Genomic DNA, 25,991 nt, shown 5'->3' with positions numbered 1-25,991 from the left:
CGGAGCATAATCCACGAACATCGTCGGCCAACAATGACCAATGCAGATATAATAAATCACCTGCAATACCAAATGAGCCGGGAATTAGGAAATCCAATCATTCCTCGGATTAGGTACAAGCCAGGTATTTGGGGAAAGCATTCAGGAAGAAGTATTATCAAGTAAAGCGGAACAGTGAATATCAAACATAATGGCCTACCAGGAATTCCAACTGTTGTAAGTACAATAGAGTAAACATCTTCTATCTGATATATTACTGGATATCCCATGTTTGTGAGAATATTCTTCGATAATCAGAACTCCAGCAAGTAATCCGAGTTTATGCGTCGCACTGGGTCCAGATACATAAAGGGATGCATCTCCACTGACAATGTTATATACCTCAATGTGCATTATTTACAGTCAATCAAATAAATATTACGTCAGCTGCTTTCATTCTGCTGTAAATAAGACGTTGGACAAAACAGGATTATTGCAAATCGTTAGGCACCTCTGGAGAATGAAACTGAGGTCATTCAGGCAGAACGAATTCGGAAACATTGAACGGCTTCATCCTCGTGGTTCGGCTGATTGTTCACACATGTAGCACCTTCAATCCTAACAACTGTTTTATAGATTCTTCTGTATTGTATACCGAATCCAGGGAATGATTTGGACAGGTTTCACTTCCTTTCTGACGTCTCCTAGTTGAAATTAAACTTGGTGAGCCATTAGAGACCATTGATGATAACATGCAGTATTCCAGCCAAATAGCTATTCTGCGTGCTGTTATTGCACCGACAGTGAACGTGCCACGTTGATAATTTTTCCTTCCTATTTATATACAGATGTTTGCGTGTCTCTTCTACGTTAATTACTTTTTTAAAAATCTTTTTATTGGCATTTTCAATATTTATAAACAGTTATATACATGTTGGCCGTGTTTATTTATTGTATTTTACTGAAAGGTTTGCACTGTCCTTCACTTAATTTACCCTATTTACATTGTGCCACACTGTGGCTCGGCGTGTGGCCTCACCCGCTCTCTCCCCCCCCCCCCCCCAGTCCGCCCCTCCCTGCCCCCCTCACCCCTTTGTCCCCCCCACCCTGTTCACTCCTCTTCCTCCCCCTTTCATCGATCCCCGTCGACTTCGGCTGTGTTTCCCCTACGATTGTGGGGAGGGGTTGCTCACACCCTCCCACGTTGTTCCCTTTTGTGTCTTTTCAACCTTTTCTCCTCTGCCTCCCTCTTCGCTCCCTCGGCTTGCGCACTCCTATATTCGCCCCCACCCCTCCCCCATTTTTGTTTTCCTTTAACCTTTCCCTTTTCCTTCTATCATTCCCCATCTGTCTCGTTCTGGTTGACCTCGAGCTGGTTCTGAAACAGGCCGACGATCTGCCCCCGTGCGTTTAGGAAGCCTTCCTCCAACCCTCTTCCACACGTGGGGAAATTCTGAAAGGTCTACAAGCCAGTCCACAGCTGTGGATGGTACTGATGATCACCAGCCGAGCAGGATTCTCCGGCGCACGATTAGGGAAGCAAAAGATTGGACGTCGGTCCTCTTCCCTCTGTGTAGCTTGGCCGCTCCGATACCCCCAAGATTGCCACAATTGGGCATGGCTTCACCCTCACACTCACAACATTGGGCATAGCCTCGGAGAAGGCTGTCCAGAAGCCAGCAAGTTTGGGGCAGGCCCAAAACATGTGGGTGTGGTTGGCGGTCCCCTCTGGCACCGTTCACATTTATCCTCCACCTCTGGGAAGAAGCTGCTCATTCGGGTTCTGGTCAGGTTTGCTCTGTGCACCACGTTGAGCTGCATAAGGCTGGGTCTTTCGCAGGAGGAGGTGGAGATCGCCCTGTTCAGTGCCTCCCTCCAAAGTCCCCACCCCATTTCTGTCCCCAGTTCATCCTCGCATTCCGCCTGGTCTTATCTAGTGATGTTCGGGCTCAGTGCAGCAGCTGTCCATACAGCTGGTCATTGGATAGACATATGGACGATAAGGGAATAGTGTAGAGGGGCTTTAGAGTGTTTTGACTGGTCGGCACAACATCGAGGGCCGAAGGGCCTGTACTGTGCTGTAATGTTCTATGTTCTATACATTGTCCCACAGATTCCCCCTTATTTACTGTCTGTGCTTATTAGGTCCTCGAGTAGTGGTAGTCTTCGGAGCCCCGGGGTACTCTACTGTCTCTTTGCGGAAGAAGTGTTTTATTTGCCGGTGTCTAATTTCCTGTTGTCGGCAGTTCCCAGTCCCCCATCAGTTTGTCCTGTGTCGCCAGTCTGTGCCCTACACAAAAGTCCCTGACAGTCAGTGTGCCCCCGTCCGGTCTCCATTTCCTGAAGGTGGTGTCTCGCATGGCCAATGGGAATTTGTCATTGCCACAGATGGGAGCCATGGGGGACATCTTAATGAGCCCGAAGTACTGTCTCAATTGGGCCCATGTTTTCATCGTGGCTGCTGCCACTGAGCTTGATGTGCATTTTGGCGAGGGGGACGGGAGTGCTGCTGTCGTCGTTCCCTCGGAGGAGGCCTCCTCCATCTGTAGACACTCTGAGTTCTGTTCGTTTACCCATCCCCGCACTATTTCCGCAGTGGCTGCCTACTGGTAGTACTGCAGGTTTGGTAATTTCAAGCCACCTTTGATTTGCCTCCTTTGCATTGTCAGTTTGGGAATACTCGTGTTCTAACACCCCTCTCCCCCCCCCCCCCCCCCCCCCACACACACACACACACAAAAAGGCCATAATTAAATTATCTACGTTGTGGAAAAAGGCCTTGCGGATGAAGATCGGTATGGATCTAAACAGTAATAGGAAACTCGGCATCGTCTGCACTCGACCCCGCCTGGGAGAGTGGGAGTGTGCCCCGCCTCTGTAGGTCCTTTTTTACTTACTTCAACAGGATGGTCAGGTTCCACTTGTGGCTGTGTGTCCACTTTCTGGCTATTCGGGTCCCCAAGTATCGGAATGTGTTCTGGGCTGTTTTAAACAGGAGCCCCTCCAGTGCTGCCTATCCCTCGTTTGGGTTCACTAGGAATGCCTCACTTTTGCCCAGGTTAAGGTCGTCGCCCTAGAATGTTCCAAACTCTTTTAGGATCTGCATGATTGTCTTCAGTCCTTCCTGCGGTTTGAAGACACATAGGAGCTGATCATCCACATAGAGTGAGACTATATGTTCTCTGTCTCCTCTCTGGATGCCCTTCCAGCTTTGCGCATGCCGCAGGGTTATCGCCAGTGGTTCCATCACCAGTGCGAACAAGAGCGGGAACAACAGGCATCCTTGCCTTGCGCGTCTTTGTAGCTGGACGTTTTCAGAGCTGGTGGTGTCAGTTTGAACGGTCGCCTTGGGGGTCGCCTTGGGAGCGTTGTACAGGAGTCTCACCCAGGCGGTCAACACCCCTCCTAGCCAAATTTATCCTGTACCTCGAGGAGCTACTTCCATTCGACCTGGTGTTCTCTCCCTCGGGGCTGTCATTCTTACATTCAGCAGCCGCCGGATATTTGCAATGAGTTGCCTACCTTTGACAAAGCCCATTTGGGCCTCTGCGACAGCCTCTGGTATGCAGCTTTCCAGTCTTTTGGCCAAGACATTTGCGAGTATATTCACGTATATATTCAGCCGTGAAATGGGTCTGTATGATCCGCATTCTGTCTGGTCTTTATCCCTTTTGGGTACCAGCAACAAAATGGCCAGCGCTAGCATAGGAGGCAGAATGCCCCATGCCAGCGAGTGTGCATTACGTGTGGGCCAGATGCTTTTGTAGAAGTCCTCCTGGAACGCTGCATGGAGCTGATGCTCTCCATGATTTCGCCCAGATCTACTGGTGCTTTCAGCTCCCGCCCCCCCCCCCCCCCCACGTCTTCCGTCCCCCACGATTGGTAATTCCAGTCCGTCGAGGAACCGTTTCATCCCTGCGTCCCTGTCAAGTGGCTCGGAGTTGTCTACTCATCAGAAAAATGTCTCGAATGCCTGATAGACCTCTTTTGGTTCTACTACCAGCCTGCCTCTGTCATCCTTTACAAGAGCTATTTCCCAGATGGCTGCCTTCTTTCTCGGCTGGTGACCCAGTCGGCGGCCAGCCTTGTCCCCATGATCGCACAAGGCCCCCATGTTTGGCGGAGTTGGTACTTTGCTTTCCTGGTTGATAGCAGGTTAAATTCCATTTGTTCTGCGCGACGCCCCCACCCCCCGTCCCTGCTTCTTCCTGTCCCGTAACAGCCTCCCCGAACAGGCGCCGGAATGTGGCGACTAGGGGCTTTTCACAGTAACTTCATTTGAAGCCTACTTGTGACAATAAGCGATTTTCATTTCATTCATTTCATTTGCTGCCTTTTCCTTTCCACCAGCAGCTCTCCGGTCGGGGCCACAGTGTACTGCCTGTCGACCTCCAGAATGAAGTCAACCAGCTGCTGCCTCAGCGACTTCTTTTCCTATCTCTGCATGCCTTATAGGCTATAATCTCTACTCTAATCACGGCCTTCAGTGTCTCCCAAAATGGGAAGGGTGAGACCTCCCCGTTTTGACTGTTACTTTTGTAATCGCCCACCATATTTTTTGGAAGGAGGCCTTTTCGGCCAGCAGGTCCGTACTAATCCTCAGCATGGGGCAGTGGGCACTGCCCGTCTCAAACCTCATGTTCATTTACTGTGGAGCATGATCGGAGATGACGATCGCGGAGTGTTCCACTCTTATTATCCCTGGAAACACCGATTTCCCCACGACAAAGAAGTCGATGCGGGTGTACACCTTGTGGTACGAACCTCCATGGGTTCACCGCCCGATCTGCTCCATGAATATTCCCAATACCCCAGCCATGTCTGCCTTTTTCCCCGTTCTGGGATTTGATCGTTAGATCAGTGGGTCCTGTATGCAGTTAAAGTCACTCCCCATAAGCAGTCGATGTGTATAAATGTGAGGGATACACGCCATGCTCTTTTTTATGAATTCTGTGTCATCCTACTTGGGAGCGTACACATTTACCAGGACTGCTGGTGACCCTCCTTGGTCACCACTGACTATAACATACCAACCCCCTGGGTCCGTAATCGTCTTGGCCTCCGCTAACCTCGTCCTATAGCTGATCAGTATGTCTACTCACCTAACTCTCATCCCGCAACATTAATGGTACGTCTATCCTACCCAGACCATCCTTACCAGCAGTTGGTCGTTCTCCCTCAGGTGCTTTTCCTGTCGGTAAATTATGTCCGCGTTCAGGCATCTTAGGTGGGCGAAGACTCTGGATCTTTACCCAGCCGTTAAGTCCCCTTATGTTCCGGGTAACAATTCTGGTGGTGGGGGTTTCTGATCCCCTTATCCTGCAGGATCACACATATTTATCTGATGGACACGCCCCTGCACTCCGGGCTTACCCTTTGTAAGGGGGGCATCCAATAGCTGCGGTTCCCGCTCTCGGCATGAGGTCGGGCAACTGCGCTCCGGGGTTTCCCATTCGCCAAGGGGCACCCAATATGGCCGCCAACTATGTGTCTGCTACGTGGGTGCGCCCCTGCACTCTGGAGTCTTTTTCTGCACAGGGGCCCTTCCGATTGGCTGGTTGTGGCGCCATCTTGGTTCCTCGCCCTGCCCCATGCCTGCCGGGGCATGTGTCTTTCTCGTTGCCTATCCTTATCTGTCTTTTGGTTCCCTTTCTGTTCTGCACGGCGCGTCCCCGTCCCTGCTTCTTCCTGTCTCTATCCCCTCCGTCTGCCATCCCTCTGTTTCCGCCCCTGTGTTCTCCCCCTCTTCTGCGCTGTCCCCCCGCCCCCCCCCCCCCCCACACACACTTTTGGTCAGGCGGTCTCTCTCCCTTGAGAGATGTGCCACAGCTCCCTTAATAGAACATAGAACATTGAACAGTACAGCACGGAACACGCCCTTCGGCCCTCCATGTTGTGCCGAGCATTGTCCGAAACCAAGATCAAGCTATCCCACTCCCTGTCATTCTGGTGTGCTCCATGTGCATATCGAATAACTGCTTGAAAGTTCCTAAAGTGTCCGACTCCAGTGTCACAGCAGGCAATCCATTCCACACCCTAACCACTCTCTGTGTAAAGAAACCTACCTCGGACATCCCTCCTACATCTCACACCCTGAACTTTATAGTTACGCCCCCTTATAACAGCTATATCGACCCGAGGACGTAGTCTCTGAACGTCCACTCTATCTATCCCCTCATTATCTTACTGTCTGTCTTCCTGTGCTAGCCCTCCTTGCAACTACGGTGGTTCACCTCCCTGTGCTGGACTAACCATGGCCCTGTTTTACCTACCCACATCAACTCCTTATGTCACCTCTTTGCGTCCTTTAACTGTTGGCGCTCCCCTTTCCCTCTTCCCCCTTCTCAGACTGAGGGAAGAGATGAACCTAAAAACGAGGCAACACAGTTCCGTGCAAAACATAGTCCATATCATTGTCTTTGTTTTCGGTCCGTCCTCCACTCTCATTCCCTTTGATCCTCTGCCCCTGCCGCTTTCATCACTGTCGCATCTGCTCTCTCTCCTGGTTGTTCGTTTTCCCGAACTCATCAGCCTCCGCCAGGTTGAAATAATATTCCTCCCCGCTATGTCACCCAGAGTCTGGCCACGAATAACATACCACATCACATTCCTCTTTATAGAGCACCGATATTGCTCTATTTATTCGGCCCTCATTTTTGCCAGGTCCGCCACAATGCCCTGGTACACCCTTATTATTTGCTCTTCCTGCGGGCATGACCTCGTCTGACAGGCCCATCTCAGGATTTTCTCCATGTCCTGGAATTGGTGCAGCTTCTCAATTAACGCCCTCGGCTGCTTCCCGGCTTTGGGTCTAGGCCGAAGCGACCTGTGTGCCCAGTCGATCTCTGGGGGGGGGGGGGGGGGGGGGGTAGCAAGTCGTCCCTTCCCACTAGCTTGCACAGCCCTTGGGCGATATAGCCCGTTGTGGCCCTTTCCTCAATCCCCTCTCGCAAGGCCACGATTCAGACGTTTTGTCGCCTGCACCTATTTTCCTGGTCCTCGCCCTTCCCTTTTAGGCTTCCCTTGGCGCCACCACCCTATTCACCTCGGTCTCCCGAGCCACAATTCTGTAGTTCTGGTACGTTGATGCTTTCTCCAGGTCCAGTATCGTCTTCTCCTGGACCACAATCTTCCGCCCCGGGCCTTCTATCGTGGGATGCATGGGTGCTATCGCTTCCTCCACAACCTGCTTCACTACGAACTGGAGTTCCATCCTGTCCGCTTCCTTCATGGCGGTCGGTTCCTTTTTCAACACGTTCCTCCATCCGTCCCCTGTGTGTGTGTGTGTGTGTAGGGGTGGGGGGGGGGGTCGTTGTCTGCCCCTGTTCCGCCGTTCCGTTCCGCGACCTTTCTCCTTCCTGGTTCGCCTCGGCCTCGGCCTTGCCACCTGGGGCCGCCGGTATGCTCGCCCGTTGTCCCTGCCCTTTTCCTTCGCTGTTGCTTCTGAATTCTCGCCGTCCCCTCGATCTCTTGTTCGCAGGTATCCTCTTTTCTTCTCGTGCTATTGGTGCCTTTTCCGTTCGGGTGAGTTTCAGGAGGCCTTTTGGGCCAAAATCTCAAGTAAATTTACTGTGCTGGGTTCGACAGGGAGGAGAGCCACCTGATGTGCGCCCGCTCAGCACACTGACGCTTGGAAATCAGGAAGATCTTCTATGTTGATTGAGGACCTCAGTGAACTTTGAACGTTGTCATCTCTTGACGTCCTTATTCTCCTGGTTGGACGCGCAACCTAAACTTTCTATCCATGTTTATTGATTCAAAATTCTGCCGTCAAATTTGACATCCCACCAAATTCCACTCGCCCTTACTGATTTGCAAAATGTCTCTCAGCCGCACCATTGTTTAAATTTCATGTCCTTATCCCTGACTGCTAATGTCACCATAGTCTCAGAATTCCTCATTGCCTTCTCTGTATCCGCTGAAAGCTCACCCCTACCATTGGAACTGGGCTTTCTTACCGGAACTGCGTTCGCCATGTTCCATTTTTAGCTATCTAATCAGAGCTGAATGATATGGAACAGTGACTTTGCTTCCAAATAAGCACCATTACTGTGCTGTCACAGAATTTCTTATTTTTTCTCCTTCGTCCCACTCACCCCATACTGTACACACGTGCCCTCATTTACAGACGTGCTGCCAGCTTCAGATCTCCACCATCTCTCGAGGCCTCTTTTATTGGACACCATGTTAATTGATTAGTGTGAATTCAGATTTGTTTGCAGCATGAGAAAGCAACCCATTATCATCTGATTCAAGGAGTTGTAAAGTTACTTGCTATTTATATCGAGCAGTTGCTTGGAAGTCATAGCAATTCCGCATTCGACCGATTCAGGTGATTTGAGGAGGATACGAGGGGACCTGAGGAACCGAGTTTTTACTGGTGGGTTAATGGAATTCACAGCTCTTATTGGTGGTTCTGGCTGTACCGCCCTTTCGTTTAACAGATATCAGTCAATCCATCGGTATGGAAGCAGGGGGGTGTTCCTCAATCGGAAACCCTGGTTCAACCAAAGGGTTCACGCCCTGCTGAAGTTCCGGACGGAGTCGTTCAAGTCTGATGAACTTGACCTATATATGAAGTCCAGGTACGACATTTGGAAGGCCATCAGGAATGCCAAAAGAGAGTACTGCATCAAACTACAGTCCGAGGCAAATGACACAAACCCACGAAGCCAATGGGATATCCAGAATATCTGGGACTGGAGCACCCCTCCCCGATGAACTGAACAAGTTCTGTGCCAGGTTTGAACAGTCAGCCAATCCATCAGTGCACCCGCCCGATCAGATCTGGACACACCCATCTCCACGATTATAGCCTCAGAGGCGAGAGCAGTCTTCTTGAAAGTGAACCGCAGAAGGAAAGGTCCCCGACGAAGTCCCTGGGCAAGAACTCAGAGCCTGCGCAGCCCAGCTGGCGAGTGTATTCGCAGACATCTTCACCACCTCAATCCCCACTCTGAGCTCCCCACCTCCTTCAAGCAGACCAAGATAATACTAATACCAAATAAGACAAGGTAGCCTGCCTCAACATTTACCGACCAGTGGCCCTGATGTCTGCTATCATGAAATGCTTCGAGTGGCTAGTCATGAGACGGATCAACGCCAGCCTCCCAGAGAGTTTCGACCATTGCAATTCACCTATGACTGCAACTGCTTCACAACAGATGTTATCACCCTGGCTCTACAATGAACACTCGAACACCTGGACAGCAAGGACATTTACGTGAGACTGCTGTTCATAGACTACAGTTCTGCCTTCAACACCATTATCCCGATCTTGGACTTGACCTCTCCCTGAGCAACTGGACCCTTGACTTCCTCACCAACATACCGCAGTCTGCAGGATAGGCAACAGCAGCTCCTCCACAATAGTCTTCAACACCGGGGCCCTGCAAGAATGTGTGCTCTTTTCCCTACTGTACTATCTATACACACACGACTGTGTGGCAAGATTTAACACCAAGTCAATCTATTTTTGCGGATGATATGACTGTCGTGGGTTGTATCTCAAACAACAACGAATCATTGTACAGAAAGAAGATAGATTACTTGGTTGGATGGTGTACCGAAAACAACCTCTCTCTAAATGTCGGCAAGACCAAGACCAAGGAACTGATCATCGACTTCAGAAAGAATAACACGACACACACTCCCATCTGCATCAATGGCTCCGAAGTGGATATGGTCGAAAGCTTTAAGTTCCTGGAGGTCACCATCACCCACAGTCTGTCCTGGTCCACTCATGTTGATGCAACAGTCAAGAAAGCCCAACAGCATCTCTATTTCCTACGGAAGCTAAATACATTTGGCATGTCTGCGTCGATTCTCACAAACTTCTACAGATATACCATAGAAAGCATCCTATCCGGCTACATCACAGCTTGGCATGGCAACCGCTCGGCCCTAGATCGCCAGAAACTGCAGAGTGTGATGCACTCAGACCAACGCATCACACAAGATTGCCACTTTCACATTAATTCTGTCTGCATCTTCTGCTGCCTCAGGAAGGCAGACAACATTATCAGACAGCCCACTCAACCAGGCTTTGGCTTCTTCCAGACCCTTTCATCAGACAGAAGATACAGAAGTCTGGAGACTCGCAGATCCAGACATAGGAACAGCTTCTTCCTCACAGCTACTAGACTCCTCAACGACTCTCCCTCGGACTGATCTTTTCCTCCTAAGAACACTATTCATGACGCTCTATGCTGCTCTTGTTCATGTATCTGCTTTGTTTGGACTCTTGTTCCGCACTGCAACCAATCACCTGTTTGTCGATGTACGATTTGTTAATGTTCTCTGTTGATTATCCTTTTTTTGTCCACTGTGTACATTCTGTATACATTACCTTGGCCGCAGAAAAATATTTTCCACTGTACTTCGTACATGTGACAATAAATTAAATCAAATCAAACCATTGAGTCTGCCCTCTGAAAGAGCATCCCACCAAGACCACCAGCCCGACCAAACCCCATAAAATAACTTTCACATCTTTTGACAATTTGCCAATTCGCAAATCTCCGATGCATCGACAGTGGAATCAATATGTTGCACTCCGCACATAGAGTGAATGACACTAGAATACCATGGACTGGATTCTCCGGTTTGGAGACTATGTCCCCACACCGGCATGGGAACGATGTCGGGAAACTTTCGCAAAACGGCCACGGATTCCCCATTTTGCTAGGGGCTAGCAGGGAGGCAACTTGGAGCACCCGGTTCTAGCTGCCGATGTGGCATGGGAACTGCAGTGCCCATGACCGCGCATGCGAACGGCGGCGTCTTGCAGCGCCGCACCATACTTCATGGCAGTTGCCACTCGCGGATCCAGCACGCAAAATAGTCCCTCCCTTCGGCCGGCTCGCACACCCCAGATCGCTTCCCCATAATGCCCCCCAGCCCCCAATATGTCCACACCTGCACATGGATCGGCCCCTCCCCCGACTGTGGCGGCGGTGGACTGAGTCCACAGCCGTCATGCTGAGTCCCCGATGGATGAGAGGATGAGAGAGCACCGCCGTTTGGGAATTCGGCGGTCGGGGACGGAGCATCACAAGGCGGGCCTCAGTCAACAGACGGCCATAGATACAACATGCGGCATTTTCGCACTTTTCAGGGAGCGGAGCATTTCGAAAGCGGCGTCTCCCCTGATTTTGGCATCATCGGGGATTCTCTGCCCCATCGCCAAACACGATTTCGGCGTCGGGGCTCAGAGAATCCAGCCGCAATTGCGGGTCTGACACATTAATCTCTGGGGCCTCCACAATGTCCGACTGCACCGCAGGAAATTCCCAATTGCGACTTTCACTTGTGCTAATGAAAATCTGGAAACAGACGATATGCCTGATGTGCAGAAGGAGGAGATAGGACATGCAGAAGTGCGACAATGGGCTGTCAGTTCTACACTGGCTGGGCTGGCTGGAGGGGGAGGGAGTCTGGCAGTGCCACTGGGGAGCAAGTTATGGGCCGTGGGACCTGGGCGACTCCGGACAGGACCAGGATGTCGAGGCATGCACCGGGATTGCTAAGGCCTCCAAAGGCAACGACCTTGCTGAACACTCAACTGTCGACCACCCATGGCCCGTGGTTGTCCAGAGTGATGCTGGCCATATGTTTTCCCCCACATCACCACCTCCACCATACACCCTGCAGCCCGCCACTCAACCACCTATGTACGCTAGCCCCCACCCTCCGCCATATCACCCACCCCCAATCGGCCACCACCCGCCGGTGAGCAGCACCAGGCCCACGCAGGTTCTGTCTATCTCCCACAATAGGCCCTACAGGGGGCGTCCCGCTGACATAGGCAGCACCAGCCGACGGTACCCCTGGTAGTAGGAATGGGAACCAGTAGGAATGGGAACTAGGGGCTGGTTTAGCACAGGGCTAAATTGCTGGCTTTGAAAGCAGACCAAGGCTGGCCAGCAGCACGGTTCAATTCCCGTACCAGCCTCCTCGAACAGGCGCCGGAATGTGGCGACTAGGGGCCTTTCACAGTAACTTCATTTGAAGCCTACTTGTGACAATAAGCGATTCTCATTTCATTTCATTTTTCATTTCATTTCACCCAGTGCCTTTAACGATTCCAGGCAGCAGAGGCGCGAGGGGTGCAGAGACGGTGGATTGAGGGGGAGGGGGACATTTGGTGCAGGATCCACAATGCCATCTGTACTAAATTAAGATAGCGCATTGGACCTTGTTGGGTACGTGGGCAGGCCCAATGATAACATGCCGGCCTGTCACCATTTTGTAGACAGTGGATATTGAAATTAAACCAGCACTATTCGCCTTCCTCCTCGTGGCCCCAGCCCTGATAGATGCATTGCGATTATACGAGCTGCAACTGCTCGAGGAGGAGAATGCTCCCGCAGTGGAGCCTGCCGCACAGGAAGAGGAAGCAGATAGTGAGGATGGGACGCTTGCTGACCAAATGTACGAGGAAGAGGAAGTTCCAACGAGGAGTTGCATGAGGCCTCGTGTGTCCTGACACCGCCTGCCATTCGCGGACCAGCTGGACCGTGTATGTCATTGAAGAGTCTAGCTGAGCAGTGGGACAGTGAGACATGTCTGACAGGAGGAGGTGATCGATGGGATACATGTCGCCCTACGGCCACCAGCAGATGATAGGCGGGGCTTCACAAACCGAAAGCGGTTCTGCTTGATGAACGTGCAGCTGGTGTGAGTATTTGATCCGCATCGTGCCCGTCTGCAACCGAAACCTTGACAGTGTGAATTACGTCTTCATCAAGGCACTCTCGATGAGTGCTGAACTCTTCTATGTGCCCTCTCTGCTGGGGAATTTGCTCCTGTGCGACAGGCGTTGTCCACTGCAGTCGTGGCTGATGAGGCCTACATAGAGGCTACAGAGGGATGCAGAGATCAGCTGCAATGACGCCCATGCCGTGACCAGGGGCATGATCAAGCGGAGTTCTCCATCCTGAAGTTGCGGTTTAGGTCTCTTGACCGCTTTGGATGGGTTTCCATTCTAGCATCAGGAGCCTATTGTATCCTCCACAACATAGCGCAGCAGACGAGAGATGCACTGGAGCAAAAGGGTAAACGCAGGCCTCGTCTGACAAGAAGATTGCTGGAAGGCCAAGGATGGACAGGATATCGTTACCTGTCAGACATGGGAAGCCAGAATAATGCGCGAACAAGCGCCGATGCACACAGGAAACTGATCATCTCCTGCTTCACTGACAATATTGGTGACACTGCAACGCCCAGGTTAAGGCAGCCCTGTCCTAGGCCTCGCTCACCACTTGCACAGATTGCCCCAGATCTTGGATATCTTGACCAATGGCTGAAACCTTCATCCCTAAAGCAACCACCGTGGACGCCACACATGCGGTATTGGCCTGGGTGGCATGCATGGTCGGCAGCACTTCCTGCTTCGGCACACCGTTGAACTCCTCCAATTGAACAAGTAGGTGCTGGGTGCTTGCAAACAACCCCTCGTGCAGTCACTTCTACACAACTAAAGGGACCATTCATGACAGAAGATGAAATCCTTCTGGACAGCAGCTATCCCTGGGGGTCGGCCTCCCTCCGGCCGGCCGCAACTTCGGGAGTTCGAGAGGCAATGGCAAACGGAAGGCTGAAAATTACCGGACGACAGACAGAGGCAACAAAGTTTTAAGAACGGGAAAACGTGTTTGCAAAAAAACCACGCACAGAAGCGCCGTTGCAATTTCCACGTGGGGCTCGCACTTGGCTTCCTGTGAGGTAGTAACCCTGTCCTGGGCCAAGGCCACCGCCCGTACAGAATTCCCGCCTTGGACATGCTGATTCATAACCGTAACCCTCGTCCTTAATGCCTCCATCGCAGACGTCACCAGTGCGGTATTGGCCTGGTGTTACACATTGTTTGCTCCACCTCCTGCTCTTGCACACGGTTGGACTCCTCCACTTGTGCCTGTAGATTCTTAACGCTCACTGTCTGCTCCACATGTAGTTCCTAGCTCTGCCACTGCAACTCCACGATCGATTGGACTGTTTGTTCCTGAAATCCGAAACCCGCTGGACGGCTGCTCGTTCCTGGGGTAGGCCCGCCCACTTGGGTATATCGGACCAGCTGTGTGGTGCTCAACAAAGAGTGTTCCAGGAGCCTCTTCACTAAAGTGCCCGACCATGGTGAGTGTCTCTGAGATGGTGGAGGGTATTCGATTTAGCGTTGATGAGAAATCATGTTATCATGGACTCGGGTTCGAGGCGTCCTGAGTCTCGGGTCAAAGGCTGCTGTCCAGGATGCTCTGATTGTCACTGCATGGCTCACGGGAGGGCTTCATCTGTGGCACTGGCTGGGGTGGAGAACACAGAATGGACCGCCCCATCACCAGCAGGTGGTGTGTTGGTGAGGGTGATGGTGAGGGTGATGCTGTGGGGGTGAGGGTCGTTTGTGGGTGATGGTGGGAGACTGGCTTTGGGTGAGGGGGTTGTTTTCACACCTGTCATGAGGACCGCAACTCAGCAGGCTCTCACTTCCTGACCCATGGCCGACCTCCAACCCAGCGATCTCATTTTCTTCCAGACCACCAAACACTTTCAGGGCCCTCTGCTCAGCCACAGTGAGGGGCCGCAGGTCTGGTAGCCACCCTCCAATTTTCTCTGGTTCCGGATAGTTATGGACAGCTTTGATCCCATTCACCCCAAGTACTACATCTAGCCGCCTCTTGAATATATTCAATGTTTTGGCAGCAATTACTTCCTGTGGTAATGAATTCCACAGGCTCACTACTCTTTGGGTGAAGAAATGTCTCCTTATCTCTGGCCGAAATGGTTTCCCCTGAATCCTCTGACTGTGACCCCTGGTTCTGGACGCACCCATCATTGGTAACAACTTCCCGTTAGAATTTTATAAGTTTCTATGAGATCCCCCCTCATTCTTCTGAACTCCAGCGAGAACAATCCCAACCTAATCAATCTCTCCTCATACGACAGTGCTGCCATCCCTGGAATCAGTCTGGAAAACCTTCGCTGCACTCCATCGAGAGCAAAAACACCCTTCCTCAGAGAAGGAGACCAAAACTGCACACAATACTCCAGGTGTGGCCTCATCAAACGCCTGTATAATTGCAGCAACATATCCCTGCTTCTATACACAAAACCTCTCGCAATGAAGGCCAACATACCATGAGCCTTCTCTGCCGCCTGCTGCACCTGCATGTTTATCTTCAGCGACTGGTGCACAAGGATACCCAGGTCCCGCTGCACACTCTGCTCCCTGAATTTACAACCATTCAGGTCGTAATCTGCCTTCCTGTTTTTGCTTCCAAAGTGAATAACCTATCACTTATCCAAATTAAATACAGCATCTGCCATTGATTTGCCCACTCGCCCAACCTGTCCTGATCATGCTGTATGATCCCTGCATCCTCGTCACAGTTCATCCTCCCACCTAACTTGGTATCATCTGCACGCTTTGAGATGTTACATTTTGTTCCCTCATCCAAATCATTCATATATATTGTGAATATCTGGGGCCCCAGCACCGATCCCTGTGGTACCCCACAAGTTTGTGCCTGCCAATTAGAAAAGCACCCATTAATTCCTACTCTTTTTTCCTCTCTGCGACTAGTTCTATATGCACAATCTCTCATGCAGGACTTTGTCAAATGCCTTCTGAAAGTGCAAATATACCACATCAACTGGCTCCCAATTGATGGTCGTGATCGTGAGTTTGGAAAGCACTGCATAAGGAATCATGGCGAGTTCCTGCAGTGCATCATATAGATGGTAAACGTGGCTGCCAGTGTTCGTCTTTGGTGGAGGGATTGAATGTTTGTGGAAGGGAAGCAATCAAATGAGCTGCTTTGTGCTGGATGGTTTCGAGCTTCCTGAATGTTTTCGAGATGCACTCATCGGGAAAGGGAAGATTATTCCATGACACACCTGATTGTGTATTCGAGCTATTGGACATGGTTTGGGGCGCCAGGAGTTGAGTTATTCAGCGTGCGATTTCTAGCCTTTGACCTGTTGTGGTAGCCAGAGTGTTAATACAGCTAGTCAGTTCAGTTCCTGATGACTGCCAGGATGTTGATTGTGAGGATTCAGTGATGGTATTGTCATCAAATGTCAGCGATGTTTGGATCCTTTCTTCTCGGAGATGTTCATTGTCTGCCTCCTGTGTGGGGCGAATGTAACTTGCCATTCGTCAACTCAAGCCTGGATATTATCCAGGTCTTGCTGCATTTGGACATGGACAGCTTCATTATGTGAGGTGTCACGAATCATGCTGAAAATTGTGCAGTCATCTGCGAAGATCCCTACTTCTGACCTCCTGATGGAATGGAGATCATTGATGAAGCAACTGAAGATGGTTGGGCCTTAGACACTACCTTCAGGAACACCTGCCGTGAATTCCTGGAGCTGGGATAATTGAACCACAACCATTGCAACCATCTTCCTTTTTTACCAGGTATGATTAAAACCAGCGGTGAGTTTTCTCTCTGATTTCCATTGACCCCAGCTTTGCTGGGGATCTGCTGAGGCCATGCTCAGCGAAAAGCTGACTTGATGTCCAGGGCAGTCACTGTTGCATCACCTCTGGCATTCTTAATTTACTCCAATTAAGTGGCGCCTCCCTTCTTTCACACTGTGATTTCCAGTTGGCTCCCATTCTCTCTTCCCTTCACTATGCTTTTTTCTGAACGCACATTATTTCTCACAATATGGACGGTTCATGAATTGCTTCTCAAAATGTAAACCCTCAAGGTGCCAGCTGTACTTTAACCTAAAGGGGGGGGGGTGGGGGTGGGGGGGAGGTGAAAGAATACAAAAGGAACAATATGGGAAGAAAGGGTTTGTTTTGGGACTGGTTTCGGCAGGTAAGGTGAAGAATGAAGGGACAAGATGGTTCCGCAAGCAGCCACTTTGGAGGATCCCGAAACAAAGGGAGACGACGGAGTGCAGGGGCGGACCCACGTGGCCTATACATAGTTGGCGGCCATGGTTGGTGCTCCCTGGGCAAAGGCAACACCCGCAGTGCAGGCGTCCGGCCTCATGATGAGAATTGTAATCGTGGCCATTTTGGACGGCCCCCGAACAAAGGGACACCGTGGACTGCAGGACCGACTCCAACAGGTCAGTCCGGTTGATCGCGCAGGAGGAGGGGGACGGATTGCGGGCAGGAAGGGATGGGTCGGACATATGTTCCATTCATATTATGGGACGAGGGCTAGGGAAGTGGACATACTAATTAGTAAGAGGACATATTAACGGTAATATGGAAGGTTACGGACCAAGCGGGATGGCACTTCATGGTCAGCAGTGTGCTGGACGGGGCACTGGTAGTTCTAATAAATCTGTAAGCGCCCAAATTTGACAACACAGATTTCATAAAAAAGACAATGGTGGAATTCCCAGATATCGACACACACCGGCTGATCATTGGAGGGCGACTTTCACTGTGTACAGAAATCATTGTCGGATCGATCGAGCCTCAGAAGTGGGAACAAGACAGGCATGGCTAGAGAAGTGGAAGCATTCATGAGGCACATGGGGGTCAGTGTGCCCATCCCGGTTCCTATATGGCGGCGAGATAACCAGAATGGGGACGTCTCACTTTCCACGTTCTGGGAGACACTGAAGGCCATGACTAGGGGAGAGATAATAGCGGACAACGCATTTAGAGACTGGGAAGAGGGGGTGGCTAGTTAACAACTGCTCGACTCCATCCTGGAGGTCAATAGAAATTCGTCTGCGACTCCACCGCAGAGCATCTGGCATACAGGATAGAGCTACAAATGGACTTAACCTGCTATCCACCAGGAAGGCAGTTGCCAAACTCTGCCAGACACTGGGACCTTCTACGAACATGGAGAAAAGGCAGGTCACCCACTGGCTCACCAGATGAGAAAGCAGGCAGCTACAAGGGAGATAACGCGCGGAAACGACAGCAGAGGGGTACTGTTTGGAAACCCCAGAAATGTCTATAAACCACTTGAGGCCTTCTGACTGTACAGCTCCGAGCACTCCCATTGAGGGGGGCGGACACGAAACATATAATCGATGGACTGGAGAACCCCGTTGGGGGACGATAGGCGGGGCGAGCTGGAAGCACCAATAGGACTGGGAGAGATCACGGAGAGCATCATCTCCATGCAGGTGGGGAAAGTGCCGGGGCAGGATGGGTTCCCGGCGGACTTCTATAAAATATTGCACCAGCTCCGGTCCCACACCTACGGGACATATTTGCTGATTCACTAGCGAGAGCTCCCTGCCTCCAACGCTAACACAGGCAATTATATCGCTGATACCCGCAAAACACAAGAGCCCGATAGAATGCGCATCATATTTTGCTGCTCAATACGGACGCAAAGATACTTGCGAAAGTCCTGGCTCAGAGATGGGAGAACTGCGTACCAGAGGTGGTTTAAGAGGACCAGACCGGCTTGTACAAGGGTAGACAGCGAACATCAGGTGACTGCTGAAAGCAATAATAATCCCATCCAGGACGGGAACACCAGAGGTGATCGTCTTCCTGGATGCAGAAAATGCCTTTGACAGAGTCGAATGAAAGTATCTCATTGAGGTACTCGAGCGGTTTGGGCTAGGGACAGCGTTTACCATGTGAACGAAACTCCTGCACCACATTCCCAAGGCGAACATACGGTCCAGCACCGCCAGCGCTGAAAATTTCCAGCTGCACAGAACCATAAGGCAGCGATATCCAGTGGCCCCGATCTTGTTCACCCTGGCAATTGAACACCTGGTGATCACTCTGCGAGACAGAAAAGTCTGAAAGGGCATCAAAATAGTGGGCGGATGATCTGATCCTCTCCGTCTCGGACTCACAGAACGGCATGGAAGTAATAATGAAGGTCCTGGAAGGTTTCGGGGTCTTCTGGGGTTACAAACTCAACCGGAGTAAGAGCCAGGCATTCCCGGTCAACCTGAACGGGAGAGGGAGAGAGCTGGGGGGGGGGGGGGGGGGCGGGGGGCGGGGGGTAGGGGGCTGCTTTTATAACTAACACAAAGTAAGTTCCACTACATGAGGATCCAGATAGCCCATGACTGGATACGTATCCACTTCTGGAATCTCACAAGTCTGGCGGAAAAAGTTAAAAAGGTCCTTCAGAGATGGGATGTACTTCCGCCTTCCCTGGCTGGAAGTGTGCAGATGGTCAAGATCAACGTTCTGCCGAGATTCCTGTTCCTGTTCAGATCCATCCCAATCTTCATGCCCAAGGTGTTTTTTCACGGGATAGACAAAATGATCATGGTGTTTGGATGGAGGGGGAAGGGAAAGAACCCAAGGACCCCCAAGCCGACACTGCAATGGGGGAATGATATGGGCGGCCTGGTTCTACCGATCCTGCAGTACTAAAACTGGTCACCCACCGTTAAAATCGCGAGGGAATGGATACGAGAACCCAACATGGTCTCTGTGACGCTGGTGAAGTCGATCACCTTCGAAAACTGGAGACAGGACAGGGATCTCTCGGAGTCAGGAGCATTTCCACAGGGGACAGACTCGTGACCCTGGTCTAACTGACGGAAGACTTGGAGCTACCGACAGGACAGGAACTTGGGCACCTGCAATTCAGACAGTTTATGTCATGGATACAGCAAAGTACAGTAGGGCCCCGTGATACAATTTACTGAACAGCTGATAAGCACCGTGGCCCCATCTATGGACGATTGCTGGAAAGGACAAGGACACCACCAGATGGAGCTAAGCACAAATGGGCGGGCGAACGTGGGACAGATGTGGGTTTGGGACTCTGGAGCAAAGCACTGAGTGGCACTGAGTGGGGCTATCTCCACCTCCTCCTGAACAAGGCTAAGACTCATGCAGTTTAAAGTTAAGCACAGAGCATACATAATCAGAACAGAGTCTTTCCGGAGGTGTTGGGTCAAGGTGAATGGGCTCGTTTAGCTCACTGGGCTAAATCGCTGGTTTTTAAAGCAGACCAAGGCAGGCCAGTAGCACGGTTCAATTCCCGTACCAGCCTCCCCGAACAGGCGCCGGAATGTGGCGACTAGGGGCTTTTCACAGTAACTTCATTGAAGCCTACTTGTGACAATAAGCGATTTTCATTTCATTTAATTTCATTTCACTCGTGCAGGATCAAGGTGAATGGTGTCAGAGAGGCCTGGCCAACCACAGCAACATGTTCTGGGCCTGCCGCAGATTTGTCTTCTGGACAGCTTTCTTCGAGGCGATGTCAAAGGTTGTTGGGGAATGGGCGGAGCCTTGCCAGAGAGTGGCCCTTTTCGGAGTATCGGACAGCTACATATGGGGAAGGGGATCCATACGATGGATTTTGCTGTCTTCATTTCACGCCGGAAAATCCTGCTCGGTTGGCGATCAGCAGAACCACCCATAACTTCAAATTGGCTGGCAGACCTGTCGGAATTTCTCCACCTGGAGAAGATCAAGTACACGATACAAGCTTCGGAGGAAGGCTTTCACAAAGCGTGGAGGCCATTCATCACGCTGTTTCAAACTTGTTCGAAGCCAAAATTAACTTGGGAGAGGGGTGGACGGAGGAGAGCAGACGAAACACGCAGAATGGAGAGAAGCGGAGGGGGGAGGAGAGAGGAGGTGTCGAGGGAACCCAAGGGAATCACTTACAGAAACATAGGGGGGGGGGGGGGCGGACGTGGGGTGCAGGAAACGCCCCCCCCACCCCACCTCCCTCCCGAAAACACAAGAACAACAAGAACTACAGAAGACAGGAGCGAGAGGGAGCACAGTAGTGTGACACCCATGGCGAAAGTTGATGCCAGGGAAGAACCAGTCTTTCAACCGGGGGAGCAGGGGTGGGGGTGGTGCAGAGAGTGCGGAAAGGCGGACAGAGAAAATTTCAAGTGCACGCTCTGTTAAGCTGTTATACTGCAAAAACTGAAAAATGCAAATAAAAATACATCAAACAAAATTAAAATCCGATCTGCGCTTTGCCACGTCTGCCTCATGTCCTGGTAGACTCTGATTTTACGACATTCCAGTTTCATGCCTTCGTGTGTCTAGCCCAGCGAAGGCTCCGGTCATGATACTTGTGCAGATTGGGTTTTGTCGCTCTTGGCTACACCCCCATCCTGAACTTTCGTCGAAGCAACATAAGAGGCCTGTCAATCTCCTGGGGGTTTGGGAAGCTGTCCCACACATTTGGGGTTCCGAAGTTGATTGGGTCCTGCTCTCATTTCCATTCTATTAGTGTTTGAGCTTGTTTTCCTGTTCCCTTATAGCTGGGAATGAAAAACAAGACAGATTGTAGATGTTTACCAGAGTACTATGCGTCAACTGCAAAATTGATTAAGGGAAACATATAATATCATAGCACGATAAGGCCATTCGCCTCTTCGAGTCAACCCCGCCATTCAGTGTGGATGATCCTCTCTCTCAACGCCATAAACCTGCACACCCCCATAATCCTGGTGCCCTAATGTTATAGAACATTGTCTATTTCCTTCTTAAGTAAATGCAGTGACTTAAGCTCTGCAGCTACCGTGACAGAGAGGTCCATATTTTCACTATCCTCTGAATTAAGAAGAGTCTCTTCATCTCAGTCCTAAATGACCAGCCATGGGTCTGGAAACCGTCAGTCTTTTTCCTACAGATCTCATCCTCAGGAAAGATCATATCTGCATCCAGTGTGTCCAGATCTAGCAGAAATGTCTACGTTTCAATGAGATCCTCTCTCATCCTTCTGAATTACAGTGACTGCAGGCTGTGTCGGCGTGCTTCCCACAACTCCATACATCAAAACAACCATCCCAGGAATCTGTATTGTGAATTTACTGGACTCCCTCTGTGACAAATGTATCCGTTCTTAGATAAGGATATTAAAACTTCTCAAAATACTCAAGGTATCGTCCCACCAAGGCCCTGTATATCAGGCAGCAAGATATAATTGCTCCAGTACTACAGTTGTCTTTCGAAGAACGAAAAGACGTCATTCGTCTCCTTATCTTCTTGGTGTAGCTGCACGCTTGCTTTCATTTACTGGTGTGCTAGAACACCCAGGTTCCCTTGGACATCAATATTTGCCAATCTAGCGCCATTTAAGTAATGCCCAGTCGTTCAGTTTTTCATATCGAAGTGGATAACTTCACATTTTGCCATGTTATACTTCATCTGCCACGTATTTACTCACTCATTTAACTTGTCTAAACCACCTTGAAGCCAGGACGACACAAGCTTCATCAAGAAGAACATGGCAGAAATCACTGACATAGCGACGCATCGACTAGTCATGGAGGGGGGGGGGGGTTGGAATTCAACTGTGTACAGGATCCGGACAGACAGATCAAACCCCAAATCGGGGAAAACCTCAAGCATGGCAAGGGAACTCAGTCACTTTATGGAGCAGATGGGAGCGGTGGACCCCTGGAGGTTCCCCCACCCAGGGGAGAAGGAATTCTCCTTCTTCTCCCCAGTACACAACGTATACATCAGAGTTGGCTTCTTTGTGGTGGGGAAAACGGTGCTTCTGAGGATAGACAAAGTTGAATACTCCGCAATTGTGATATCAGACCATGCTCCACACTACATGGACGTGAGGCTGGAGAGGGGCAGGGCCCAATTCCCCACATGGAGGTTGGACGTTGCCCTACTAGCTGACAAGGCCTTTAACGAAAGGGTATCACGGGCCATAGCAGAATACACAGAGATCAACCAGAACGGGGAGGTCTCACCACGTTCTGGGAAGCGCTGAAGGCTGAACTAAGAGGGGAAAATCATCGCTTTCAAAGCGCGAAGAGATAGGGAGGAAAGGGCGGCTAGCCAGCAGCTGGTCGACTCCATACTGGAGGTAGACCGTAAATACTCAGAGGCCCCGACCGTAGAGCTCCTGGCGGAGAGAAAGAGCTACAAAGGAACTTTGACCTTTTATCTACCAGGAAAGCAGTGCACCAACTCCGCCAGGCACGTGGGATCCTATACGAACACGGACACAAAGACAGCCGCCTGTTGGTACAGCAACTGAGAAAGCAGGCAGCCACAAGAGAAATTGCACAAATCAGGGATACCAGAGGCACGTTAGAAACAGAATCAGAAAAGATCAACAAAACCTTTAAGGCCTTCTACCAAGGGCTGTACACCTCAGAGCCCCCAATGGGGGAATCCGGGATGAAACGGTTCCTTGATGGACTGGACATTCCAGTCGTGGGGGAGGGCCGAAAACGGCGCTTGGAAGCACCACTAGCACTGGGAGAGATCATGGACAGCATTAGCCCCATGCAGGCGAGGAGGGCGCCGGTACCACACGGGTTACTGGCGGACTTCTGCAAAATATTTGTGACAGCACTGGCCCCGCACCTGCGGGAGATGTTCACAGACTCGCTAGCTAGGGGTACACTGCCACCCACGCTAGCACAGATCTCAATCTCGCTAATACCTAAGAAAGACAAAGACCCAACGGAATGTGGGTCATACAGACCCATCTCACTGCTGAATGCCAAACTCCTGGCGAAAATCCTGGCCAAAATCTTAGCCAAAAGGCTAGAAGACTACCTGAGATGGTTGCAGAGGACTAGACGGGTTTTGTCAAAGGTAGGCAGCTTACCTCGAACATCAGGCGCCGACTGATCGTGATCATGACTCCCTCCAGGAAGAGAACACCAGAGGTGATCGTCTCCCTCGATGCAGAAAAGGCCATCGACAAAGTCGAATGGAAATATCTCAGAGAGGTACTGGAGCGGTTTGGGCTTGGAACTGGGTTCACCTCCTGGGTAAAGCTCCTACACAACGCTCCCATGGCGAGCGTACGGACCAACAATACCAACTCCCGATACTTCCAGCTGCACAGGGGCACCAGACAAGGATGCCCACTGCCCACTGTCCCCGCTGCTGTTCGCTCTAGCGATCGAACCACTCGCAATCGCGCTCAGCGCAGCAAAAATCTGGAAGGGGATCCGAAGGGAAGGCAGAGAGCACAGAGTCACACTCTATGCAGATGACCTGCTCCTCTGCATTTCGGACCCACAGAGCTACATGGACGGAATCATCGCCCTCCTGAAAGAGTTTGGCGCCTTCTCGGGCTACAAACTCAGCATGAGCAAAAGCGAGATCTTCTCAGTACACCCACAAGTACGGGGGTGGGGGGGGGGGGCGCGGTGGAAGAGCACTAACGTGACTGCTGTTGAAACAAGCCCGACACAAATTCCGCTACCTGGGGATCCAAATGACTGGAAAGGGATCCACAAATGGAACCTCACCAGTCTGACGGAGGAAGTAAAAAAGGACTTGCAAAGATGGAACACCCTCCCACTCTCCCTCGCGGGGAGAGTCCAGACGATAAAACTGAACGTACTGCCGAGGTACCTCTTCCTACTTAGATCCATTCCGATCTACATTTCCAAGACCTTTTTCAAAGCGCTGGACAAACTAATCATGTCGTTCGTATGGGGGGGGGGGGGGGGGGGGGAATGCTAGGATCCCAAAGAAGGCCCTACAAAAATACAAAATCCAGGGGGGGCTTGCCCTCCCAAACCTACAATTCTACCACTGAGCAGCGATGGCCGAGCGAATAAGGGGATGGATAAAGGAGCCAGAAGCCGAGTGAGTGTGCGCAGAAGAGGCCTCCTGCATGGGGACCTCCCTCCGGGCCCACGCCACGGCAGCACCCATCACCACCCAAAAAACATTGCAGCAGCCTGGTGGTGATAGCCACCCTCCAATCCCAGAACCAGCTACGGCAGCAATTTGACCTGACCAAAATGTCGGACAAAGCTCTCATCTGCAACAACCATAGGTTCACACCAGCACTGAGTGACGCCACCTTCAAAAGGTGGGGGCAGAACGGAGGGACACTGACAATCAGGAACATATACACGGACGGCAGGTTTGGAACACTGGACGAACTGAGAGAGATATTCCAGCTAGTCAGGGGGAACGAGCTAAGGTATCTACAGCTCAAAAACCTCCTACGAAAGGAGACAAGGACGTACCCACAACCGCCACGACAGACACTACCCGAAGAAGTACTGGAGGAAAGCATACTAGACAAAGGAAATTGTAGTGACATGTATGACCGACTGATAGAAAGGGCCGACACTGTACTGGACGCAACAAGAAAAAAATGGGAGGAGGACCTGCGTATTGAGATAGGGTGGGGACTCTGGAGCGAAGCACTGCAGAGGGTAAACTCCACCTCCACGTGCGCAAGGCTCAGCCTGACGGAGCTAAAAGTGGTACGTAGAGCCCACTTCACAAGAACCGGTATGAGTAGGTTCTTCCCGGAGGTGGAGGATATATGTGAACGGTGCCAAGGAGGCCCCGCCAACCACGCCCACATGTTCTGGTCTTGCCCCAGACTTGCAGGTACTGGACATCCTTCTTCGAGGCAATGTCCAAAGTGGTGGGGATGAGGGTGGAGCCATGCCAAAAGTAGCAGTCTTCGGGCTTTCGGACCAGCCAGACCTATTCCTGGGGAGGAGGGCGGACGCCCTTGCCTTTGTCTCCCTGATCGCCCGCCTTAGAATCCTGTTCGGCTGGCGGTCAGCAGCACCATCCAAAGCTGCAGAGTTGTCCGACCTATCGGAATCTGTCCAAATGGAGAAAATCAAATTCGACATGCGAGGGTCAGACGACGCCTTCCACAGAAGGTGGGAGCCATTCACGCAATTGTTCCGGGACCTGTTTGTGGTCAACGAACAAGGGGAAGAATAGCCAGGTAGCCAAGAATCAGGGGAAAGTAGCCAACGCATGAAAGGGAGAGATAGACCGGGAGAGGGAGGGGGACATCTAAACCTACGAGGAAAGAAAGACAATCACGGGAGGAGGGGGGGGAGGGGAAAGAGGGGAGAGACAGGGAACAAGAGCGGAGAACCATGGAGGTGGGGGGGGGGGCCGCGGGGGGGGGGGGGGGTGATAAGGCAGGGAATTGGGAGCCGGACGGAAGGCACGGGATACAATAACGAACATGGCATCTCCAGTAGTAGGGAACGAGGAGAATGACGACGAAAGAAGGGAGAAACGGCAGAAGCAGCGGTGAGTGCGAGGCGGCAGCGAGATCCGTCCGGGAGAAGCAAGCGACAACAATACCAAACCTATTCGAGTATTGCCC

The sequence above is a fragment of the Scyliorhinus torazame genome, chromosome 14 (genome assembly GCF_047496885.1).
Source record: "Scyliorhinus torazame isolate Kashiwa2021f chromosome 14, sScyTor2.1, whole genome shotgun sequence".
Classification (NCBI taxonomy): domain Eukaryota; kingdom Metazoa; phylum Chordata; class Chondrichthyes; order Carcharhiniformes; family Scyliorhinidae; genus Scyliorhinus; species Scyliorhinus torazame.
This window is presented reverse-complemented; position numbering follows the sequence as displayed.